Source organism: Galeopterus variegatus, unplaced genomic scaffold (assembly GCF_000696425.1).
Source record: "Galeopterus variegatus unplaced genomic scaffold, G_variegatus-3.0.2 Scaffold243, whole genome shotgun sequence".
In the NCBI taxonomy this organism is placed as follows: domain Eukaryota; kingdom Metazoa; phylum Chordata; class Mammalia; order Dermoptera; family Cynocephalidae; genus Galeopterus; species Galeopterus variegatus.
This window is the reverse complement of record NW_007726354.1, coordinates 501,142-512,338: the sequence shown is the minus strand read 5'-3', so window position 1 is coordinate 512,338 and position 11,197 is coordinate 501,142.

Sequence of the window (11,197 nt, the reverse complement as noted above, 5' to 3'; positions counted from 1 at the left end):
AGGGTTGCGATCCCGTTGCCGGTCCCGGTCCGGTCCGGGGGCGACACTGAGGGTTGCGATCCGTTGCCGGACACGGAAAAAAGACAAAAAAAAAAAAAAAGAAAAAAGAAAAAAAAAGAAATGAAGCTCAGAAGGAGTGAATGAAGCGTGTAGGGGAAGGGGTGGTATGTACGTATGTGGAATCTTACTTAGGATGCCCACAAAAAGCCTCCTTGAGAGCATGTCTTTTGAGTAATGACATGAAGGAAGTGAGGAAGCTAATTAAAGGATTAGCTCAGACAAGAGCATTTTCAGCAGCAAGTGCAAATGCCCTGGGACACAAACAGGGAGATTTGTTAGAAGGCTATTGTAGTTACTATAGTTATTCAGGCGAGAGAAAAAGTGGCTTTCCTTTCTACCTTGTCTAAAACAAGACTTATTCATCATTCTGTTAACTCAGCAACCTATGTGCTTCCTTTTTATCATAGTTTGTAATTATTTTATTTATTTGTTCACCTATCTCTTCTTCCCCACTATGTCATAAGCTGCTTTGGGGTAGTCCCTGTCTGTCATATTCACCTATACATCCCCATTTCCTAGCACTTAGTAGGCACTCAGCAAAAATCAGCTGTCTGATTGAATGAATGACTTCCCATTTCTGTATTCATGGCAACAGCACTTGTGCCTGATCCATTCAAGGAGTTTAATACATGTTTTTTGAATAAATCACATCTATGTTGCAAGCCATGGTAATAGAATGTGGACTTGATCTGTTAAGGTAAAGTAGGACTTACTAGTTGAGAAAGGTGGAACTGCCTTTGCATATTCATCTATAAATTGGAATCTAAGTTTGGTAAACTATTAAAGGAGTTTGTAATCATTTCTGGAAAGAACACCAGCTGTAATAAGGGAACTAAGAGTCTTCTGCAACCTAGCCTAAGCTAGGAATGGGTCAAAGTGTTCCACTTCCAATACGCATCCATCAAGGTCAATGAGCAAGAACAGAGCCTGGCTATCCATCACTGGTTATAGACATTTAAGGGCTAGTTTTCAAAGGCAGCTGTGACCCTGTACATTTTACTGTGTGCTGTAGATGTTCTGTCTGGATTGTTTGTCATGTTTATGCTGCTTGGCTGCCTGGCCGTGAAGAGTGGGGGAAGATACCGCCTCTCACATTCAAGTCCTAGAATAGAATCAGATGATAAATATACAATGAACAAGTCTAATTATATAACGGGTAGGAAGGAATGCCTGCCCATATTCAAAAGGAAGGATGTTACCCACTACGGATTTGTCATGGGAGGTTGACAGTTGCTGATGTGCGCATTACATGAGCAGGGCAGAGTAAGTGCTTTGTCAAAGGAATATTTGTAGAATATTCTTCTGCAAAGAAAGTGAATATATGTGTGCCACCAAATCTCCATATTATATGAAAGTTGTGGTGGTTCTTAAATAACGTATGAGATGCTCCAAGATGTTTTCCAGTTTTAGAATCTCAAAACACCTTTGAGGTAAATGTTCAGACCACAGCAAAGAATAGAACAGTATTATCAGAATTCAGGCAGATGCTTCTGAAGATGGTTTCTCCACAGCAAATATTGGAGAGAGAGGAAGAATTTAAGGTCTTGGGTCATACTTTGGAGCATACATTTCAACTTACTGCTAGTGCCCTCCTGATGGTTCAAAACCCAGTGGGTGTATCCGGAATTTTTTTTTATTGTGATAAAATATACATAACATAAAATTTGCCCTTTTAAGTGTACAGTTCTGTGGCAGTAAGTGCATTTACATTGTTCTGCAACCATTACACCATCTCCAGAACTTTTTCATCTTCCCTAACTTAACCTGTTAAACAATAACTTCCCATTCCCCTTCTCTAGCCACTAGTAACCACCATTCTATTTTCTGTCTTTATAAATCTGACTCCTCTATATATCTCAGATAAATAGAATCATACAGTATTTGTCCTTTTGTGTCTGGTTTATTTCACTTAGCATAATGTCTTCAAGAGTCATCCATGTTATAGAATGTGTTAGAATTTCCTTCCTTTTTATTTATTTATTTATTTTTAAATTTTTTTTTTAAAAGATGACCGGTAAGGGGATCTCAACCCTTGGCTTGGTGTTGTCAGCACCACGCTCAGCCAGTGAGCAAACCGGCCATCCCTATATAGGATCCGAACCCGTGGCCTTGGTGTTATCAGCACCGCACTCTACCGAGTGAGCCACAGGCCGGCTCTAAATTTCCTTCCTTTTTAAGACTGACTGATATTCTATTTTTATATACCACATTTTATTTATCCATTCATCCATCCATGGACACGGTTTACTACCACCAGTTTGCTTTCATTAATAATGCTACTATGAACACGAGAGTACAAACATCTCTTCGAGCCCCTGCTTTCAATTCTTTTGGCTGTAGAACCAGAAGTGGAATAGCTGGATTATATGATAACTCTATGTTTAATTATTTGAGGAGCTGCCATCGAGTTTTGCACAGCAGCTGCACAATTTCCCATTCCCACCAACAATGCACAGGGTTCCAATTTCTCCACATCCTCGCCAACACTTGTTATCTTCTGAGTTTTTGTTTGGTTGTTTAGTAATAGCTATCCTAATGGGTGTATGTATTTGGAATTTGAGGTCAAGTGTGCCCTTGTGATTTATTTGTAACAGGATAAGTAAGTGGGAGGAAAGACCTGGGCTGAAGAGTTTTAGATCGGTGAGCCAAGTCTAGTGACTATAAGAACTCAACATCTTTGGGAACAGTTTGGGCAATTTGTCATCATTAGGGGTCAAAGCTGGAGTCAGAGGAGCCCTGACAGGAGGTCAGTGACCAGAGCTCTGCAAAAGGAGTGCTGGCAGGTGAATGAACAGCCTGAGAGAGGGCTGGCCACTGGAGGTAGTTTCCAGTCTGGGGCTGAGTGTCATGGTGAAACAGAAGTAGGACAGTGCTTCACACCAGGCCAAAAGCCACTGATCCTTCCTCTCCCTCGTCTTCCAGATCCAAACTGTATCAATCCATTCATTCATTGCATGAGTACTGGTGAGAGCCTATGAGCTGTGAATTCAGCAGAGAACAAGACAGGTGAGGTTTCTATTCCCAGAGTTCTCCATCGAGTGTGGGGAGGCAATCTGCACAAGTCAAGTCTCTCTGAGGATAAGACATTTCCTCTGAGGTTTGATGGGTAAGGAGGAGGCAGATGAGGGGACGATGGAAGGTGATGAGGCTGAGACAGGCAAGGACCTGTATCTCATAGGGCTCTCCGTAAGCTGAGGTGAGGAGATGGCATTTTATTCTAAGTGTGATAAGTAGTCATTGAAGGGTTTTAAGCTAAGGTCTGATTTCTGTTTTGTAAAGATCACCGTAGCTCCCAAATGGAGAATAGCTCACATGGGATAAAGGTAAAAATGGACAGACCAATTTTGAGACTCTAGCATTTATCTGGATGCAAGAGGTTGTGACTCGTAGTAGGTGGTAATAGTGGAAATAGGAAAAAGTAGACCAATTCAGGATGTGATTTGGAGGTAGAGTCAACAGGATGCCTGATGGATTGAGTGTGGTGGTGACAGGGAGAGAGGAATAAGGACAAGCTCTGCACCTTTGCTTTGAGTGACCAGGTGGATTGGGGTGTTCTTTACTGAAATGGGGAAGTCTGCATAGGGGAGGGGAAGGTTTGCAAGGGGTGGATTGGGAGGCCAGACCCAGACTTCTATTTTGGCTGTGTTAGTTTGAGATTCTAAATAAATGATAGCCCATATGATCCTGGAGTTCCTGGCATAGCCCAGGCAGGTGATGTAGATTTGGGCATCAGCAGTACCTGAACGATATATAAAGCAGCAGGACTGGAGTAGGTCTCCAAGTGCTATTGATTTTATCTTCTAATTATAGCTCTGGCTGGCTGGGCAGTTCAGTTGGTTAGAGGGCAGCCTTGTAACACCAAGATCAAGGGTTCAGTTTCCAATACCAGCCAGCTGCCATAAATACATAAATATAAATGAATTAATTTAAAAAATGAAATAAACATAACCTGTCCACCTCTCTCCTTCTCCACTGCCACCCCCTATTCCAAGCCCCTTCTCTTACTTGGCCACCATAATTGCTTCCTGGTCTCTCTATTTTTTTCTTGCCCCCTTCCAGTCTGTAACCAGTATGGTCTATTTAAAATTCTAATCATCCCCACCCACAACCAGGCACACCACCAGCACCAAGGAGCATACCAAAAACATCACCTCCATGTGGGTGGCCCACCATAGCCACCACAGTAACCACGGCTGCCACAAAAGTGGCTAGATGTCACAATAACCATGCTGAGGGTCCACTGGCCACTAGAGTGCGTTGACACAAGGAGAGTCACCAGCAGAGACCAAAGAAAAGAAATAGGATGTCTCTCTCCACAAAGCACATTCCAGAATGACAGAAGAAGCATGTGCTCTACAATAATATTTGGGGAACTGAACACACTGTTCAGCATTGGACAGATCATTTAGGCAACAAATTAACAGAGTAACCATTACTCTTTCAGAGGGAAAGAAGAAATGTAGGGTTATCAGTGGTGGGAGGGGGGCGGGAGAAGGCAACAGGGAGAGATTGGACAAGGGGCATAAAGAATAAGTACAATTTGTAATAATATGCATACTATAATATTGATTTGATCAACATATGTCAACATTGACTCCCCAAAATATTGTATAATCAATTATGATTCTATAAAAAATAAAATTCTAATCATATTATGCCACTCCCTGCTTAAAACCCGTTAATACCTTGTCCTCAGTATGCACAAAATCAAATTCTTGCCTTGACCTACAAGTAGGGTTGCCAAATAAAAGTCATGGTGCCCAGTTAAATTTGAATTCCAGATAACAGATTATTTTTTATTTTACATGTCCCATGCAATTATTCACTGTTTCTCTGAAATTAAATTCAACCTGGCATCCTGTATTTTTATTTGCTAGATCACAAGGGCTTTGCAAGATCTAGCCCCTACCACTCTTTCCTGGCTTTCCTCTTATCAGATATCCCTTGTCCTCTGACTCAGGCCACATTCTTCAGAACCTGGAACAGGCTATGCCCCCTCCCACCTCAGGGCCTGTGCTTAAGCTGTTTCCTTTGCTAAGAATGCTTGCAGCTCTTCCAGATGCATCTGACTGCCACCCTCCTTTCAGATCTCACTCTGCAGAATTGCCCTCTTTTCCTTGCATTCTATGCTTTCCTAGCTTGATGTAACTTTCCTCCATTGACCCTGTATCAAGTAGTAATTGTGCATTTATTTGTGTGAGTACATGATTATTATATGTCTTTTCCACTAAACTGTAAGGTCAGGGATCATATTTTTTTTTTTTTTTTACTTTATTTTTGTCTTGGGGGCTGGTGAGTATGGAGATCCAAACCCATGACCTTGGGGTTATAAGGCTGAGCTCTAACCAGCTGAACTAACTGGCCAGCCCAGGGATCATATTTATTTTTGCTCGCTTTTGTGCCTCCTATGCCTCTCCTAGTGTCTGGTACATAATAGGCACTATGGAAAGAAGGAAGGAAAAAAGAAAGGAAGGAAGATGAAAAAAGTACTAGATTATAAAAATAGGTTTTATCAGGACCAGAATGATGAATGAGGACTAAAGCAGAAATCGGCTCAGTGAAGCAGCTCATAGGGAGGGAAGGGAGGTTTGTAAAGCACCCAGGTCAGTGTAAAAGGAGAGTTAACTTTTCGCCCCAATATGTTGGGGGTGGAGCTGAGGAAGAGATTTGAGGCTGCTTAAATGCTTTCTATCGCTAAACCCTGTTAGGGGCAGCAAATGGAGCAGGATGGGGTAGGTACTGGTGAGATTCTTTGTAGAATTGCTGCCTAAGGGAAAGCTCAAGTGGGTGGGTCTGGGCTGGGTTCCCTGTTCAACTATGTGGGAATCGTTCTCTACTTCCATGTCCCCAGCTTCTCAATTTTTAAGCCCAGCATAAGTAAGTATGAGGGTGTGTGTGGATTAAAGACAACCAAGGAAGTACTTCTTTCCCAACCAGCCCTGCAAATAAATTGGGTCCTAATCTTAACCAAAACTTCTAGTTAAGTACTTTTTTGTATAAATGTAGATTAATAAATTGCTTACGTTTTGTCCTAGTAATGGAGTAGGAAAGAAGCAAGACATTTGGTGCCATTGACATAAGCATCTCCATTTCTTTGCTAATTTTTTTTTTTGTAGATGGTGCTGTCTTCATGGCAAATGTTAGCTATATTTAGATTTAAAAAAATTTTTTTTGTTTTATTTTTTGGCAGCTGGCCAGGATGGGTATCTAAACCCTTGACCTTGGTGTTATAACACCACACTCTAACCAGCTGAGCCAACTGGCCAGCCTTATGTCTAGATTTTTAAAATCTAAATGTTAATATTTGGAAATAAAGAGAATGGCAACTTAAGTTTATAGAACTTTGCAGTTTACAAAGTGTTTCCATATCAAGAAATTATCTTTTCTGGAATTAAATTAGATTCAATTCCAGTAAAATTAAATTCATTGTCTCCAAAAAAAAAAAAAAAAGGATGACTTCTTTCCTGAAGTACACCCAATTAGTAGCTGCCAATGTGATTAAAAACATACATACACACACAAGCAGTCCCAAGTTAAAAAGGAGCTATGTTCTTTTTTTTTTAAAGATGACTGGTAAGGGGATCTTAACCCTTGACTTGGTGTTGTCAGTACCATGCTCAGCCAGTGAGTGAACCAGCCATCCCTATATAGGGATTCGAACCCGTGGCCTGGGTGTTATCAGCACTGCACTCTCCCGAGTGAGCCACAGGCCGGCCCTAAAAGAGCTATGTTCTTGAAGGTGGTTTGAGAGTTGGTTGTTTTGGACTCAGACCTTATTTCCTCATGGTAGCAGTTCTGCGCAGGGAAACCAGGTTCTCACCTGGGCCAATACACTGCTGGGAGGCTGCCGCACGGAAAGGGAACCAGAACACCCAATTGAGAATTTAAAAGGGGGTTTTTATTGGCCGGCCGGTGACTGTTCCTCCAAGGAAGCCTTGGAAGGAAGCAGCCCTGGGTTTAAGTTTAAGGGGTCTTTTAAAGGCACATAGTCACATAGGCAAAAAATCATATAGTCACATACTTACAGTTATCATATAGTTACACATATACACACATACACACATACCGTCCTGGCGTGAGGAGGGGGTTTGGGGAGGCCTAGTGCCTCTGATAACAGAAGCTGAAAGAAGCCAGTTAATCACTTAGGGACAGCAAAACTTTCACAGGGTGATTTCCTCCTTAGGTTGTCTAGATACGTCCGGACACAGCTCTTGGTGTTATCAGTCAGGGACAGCATAGGCAGGAAACAGCAAAGGCAGGCAGAACTAAAAATTTTTCTAAGTACAGGAAAATTTTTAACCTTCAATTTTCACCACAGGTGTTGGGGGTCTTTCAAACAAGAACACTTTTCAGACAGTAAAAATGGCATAAGCTAAATCAATCTACCTTGTCACAACACCTGCCCCGTGCAACTAAGAGATGACCAATATTGCCTTTACATTAGCATTCAAAACCCCAGCAGTCATGGTTCAACTGGAAAACATGTTTAGAATTTCCTCTTGGAATGTCAGGAAATCATCTTCATCTGTTGGAAACTAGACAAGGGGTAGTGTCCCCCCCCCCGTCTCAGTGGAGGTGAGGAGGCCACAAGGAAGAAAGGTTGGGCTTTCAGGGTGTGGGATGGAGCTAGGGGTGGAGAAGAGAGTAGATATTTGAGACCCAGCTGTGGGCATTATGGGGGCTGTTGGACCAAAGTTAAGGGCTGTTGTGTGTAGGGGTCATTTAACAACTCAGATGAATGAGTTAGAGAACACATTAGAAGAAAGTGAAAAAGCCTAAAATTGGGAGAGGAGAATACCATGTGAAATATTAGAGGTCCCCTTTATGGATCTCAGTGCCCCCTCTGGGAAGAAAGGCTCTCAATTTGTCCTCTCAGGAGGATTTGAGGTATTTTACTTTCTAAACCCTCTTTCCTTGGTTTCCATTTGTAGCATCAAGAAAGGGGAAATGGGGGGAGGAAGGAGAGGAACTAACCAAAACATTTAAAGTAATTTATATTTGGATCCAGATAAGAAGAAGCTCATTTTTAGGGTATGTGTAGTTCTCTGGGTACATTAGGTTTAATTTTATATAAATGCAATCATTGAAGAGTTTCAGCCAAGGCAGTGGCATTGCTTAGCAAATTCAATTAACAAAATTTTGGCCTTTCTAATTAAACTTCTAGGTATTAATCAGATCTCTCTCAAAAGCCATTCATCGGGGGCTAGATGGTTAGCTCAGGTGGTTAGAGTGTGGTGCTGATATCACCAAGGTTCAGGGTTTGACCTCTGTACAGACCAGCTGCCAAATATTAAAAAAGTAAAAAAAAAAAAAAAAAAAAAGCCATTCAACAGGCTGGGGAGGGTGTTTATCATGCAAAAAGCTTTTTCGTTTAGATGTAAATTAGACTTAGCTTATCAGAAAAAAGAGACACTTTTGACATTTCTATATTCTGACAATAGCAGGTCATGTTGCTCAAAAGGATCTAAATATAACACACTATTGACCCACTAGTTAATCTGAAATTAGCTAGTTTTTTTTTTTAAATGAGCCAAGCATCCTTATTTAATTCTCTTTACAGACACAAAGCATAATTATTTTCACAACTTGCATGTAAGAAACTGAAGAGGGTTCTGTTGATCTGACTTTATTCTTTTTTTTTTGTTTGTTTGTTTGTTGATATTTTATTTTATTTTTTTTCGTTAAATTTTTATTTTGTCAATATACAATGTATATGATTATTATGGCCCATCACCGACACCTCCCTCCCTCCTCCCTCTCTCCCCTCCCCCCCAAGAATGTCCTTTCCGTTTGCTTGTTGTAACAACTTCATAAAAGTATAGTTGTTATATCTTCTTCCCCACCCCACCCCCCGGTTTTTTTTTGTGTGTGTATGTGGGTGAATTAATTTGTTTGTTTTTTTAGCTCCCACCAATGAGTGAGAACATGTGGAATTTCTTTTTCTCTGCCTGACTCGTTTCACTCAATATTATTCTCTCAAGGTCCATCCATGTTGTTGCAAATGGCAGTATTTCATTCGTTTTTATAGCTGAGTAGTATTCCATTGTGTAGATATACCACATTTTCCGTATCCACTCATCCGATGATGCCTTATTCTTTTTTAAAAAAGTATTTTTCTTTTGTTTTTTATCACCTTATTCTTGAAACATTATTGTATTAGTGTCAATTTCCAGGTTGTGATAGCGTATTATTATTTATGCAAGCTGTTATCATTAGGGCAGTCTGGGTGAAGGTGTACAGGACATCCCTGTACATCTCTTTGCAAATTCCTGTGAATCTATAATTATTTCAAAATGAAAAATCAACACAAATGCACACCAACAATGGAAAAGTAAAGACTGCAGTCAGATCCCAAACTAACTTGAAGGTAAATTTGATACCTTCCTTGTTATGGATGAGAAACGGCCATGTACTCTCCTTGGGGCGAATTCCCTATTTCTCAGGAATGGCTCTCACATGGCTTAAGAGAGTATTATGCATAGGCGGTTATCTTCCTTTTTTAGAACATAGATGCATGCTATCATCATATTTTCTCCAGGAAATTAAGTAAAAGACTTAGGATGGATTCTGCTTTGTCCTTTACCAAGGTTCTGCTTAGACTCAGGGAAATCACTGATTCTGAAATAACAGTGAGTCCAGTCTTTACTCTGATTGTCTCTTGGTTAAAACAAAAACAAAACCAAAAAACTTGTTGGCACTTGTGTAGTGGTTTTCAGGAAATCCTCAAGTAAAAATGCATTCAATGTTTGTTATCACTGAAAGTGTGAAAACAAAATGACTTAGAATTGATGTTTGTTTATTCTGCTAAATGCAGTTCGTTATGCTCAAGATAGTCTTATGTTTTTGTAGTAGCCAGTCAAATGTTCCTGAAGCTTAGTTAACAAAGGCACTGAACATTTAAATAAATCAGAGAGCTTCTTTGTGTCTGGGCTCTCTGTTCATTAGGGTGATACCCCAAATAAGGGTATTTTGCCTATAAATATATTAAAACAACAAAAGATTTATATAGGAATTGGATGCTGGCAATTGGTTAACAAGTTGAGAATGGTGAACTTTTAAAACTGCAAATACTTATTAAAAGAGACACATGTTCTCACTCATATGTTGTCAGTAGAATTGCAAACTGGTACAATTTTTTTGGAGGGCATGTTGGTAGTAAGTACCCAAAATCATAAAAATATTCATATCCTAGGACTCAGTAATTCAATTTTGGGGAGTTTATCCAAAACAAATAATTAAGAAGACGTAAACGATGTTACAAAGGTGTTCCTAACAGCACTCTATATCATAACAAGATCCAAAAAATAACCTAAATGCTCAATAATAAAGAAATTCTTAAGTAAATTATGGATTTTCAACCCAATGGAATATTATGTAACGATGAAAAATGATAAACATGCTAGGTAACAAATGTAAAGGTGTTTATTAAACAATACAAAATCCCCGAAACATTTGTAGAAAGACATGGATCTACCAGTTATGTTTCACAGAAGAAAGTACAAATTCTAAATAAAGTACTTAATGAATGAAGATAAAAAAATTCCATATTTGGGTTTATATAATAGAATTTATCAAAATGTAGAAAAGCAGAATAACTTCAAGATGACAGTGGGAAAATCTAAATTGGTAGAAATCTTTTGAAATTTTCACGTGTGTTCTGAGAAGAGCAAAACACACAGTACTGATGACTAACTTTCACTGCGTATTGCACATAGAGAGAAGCAACCTATCTTTGGAATGCTCTGACTGCCAGCATCTTGCATGAAGAATCCCTTGGGAGCAGAAAAATTATTTTGAAATAGGATTTTTTAAAAATCACAAAAGCCCAGATTTGATAGCTCTCAAACAGACTCCAGTGACAGAGTGGTCAAAACTCCTCTGCTTAAGTTAAATGAGGGGAAGTGACGATCCCAGTCTTCCGTGTCTGCCTTTGGTGCAGATGGTTGGTACTTAGAATTAAATATAACTATCCCTTAAGTTCCAGGACTCAGTAGGTTCTGAGGCCATGACCAACATCTCTGGCTACACAAGAGCCCAATTCCCCAGTGCTAGGAATGAACAAAAGCACTAAGGCAAAGTACCAGACTGTCCCCAACTTTCCCAAGAGCAGGGAAATAGTTAAATGTTTGAATTTGAA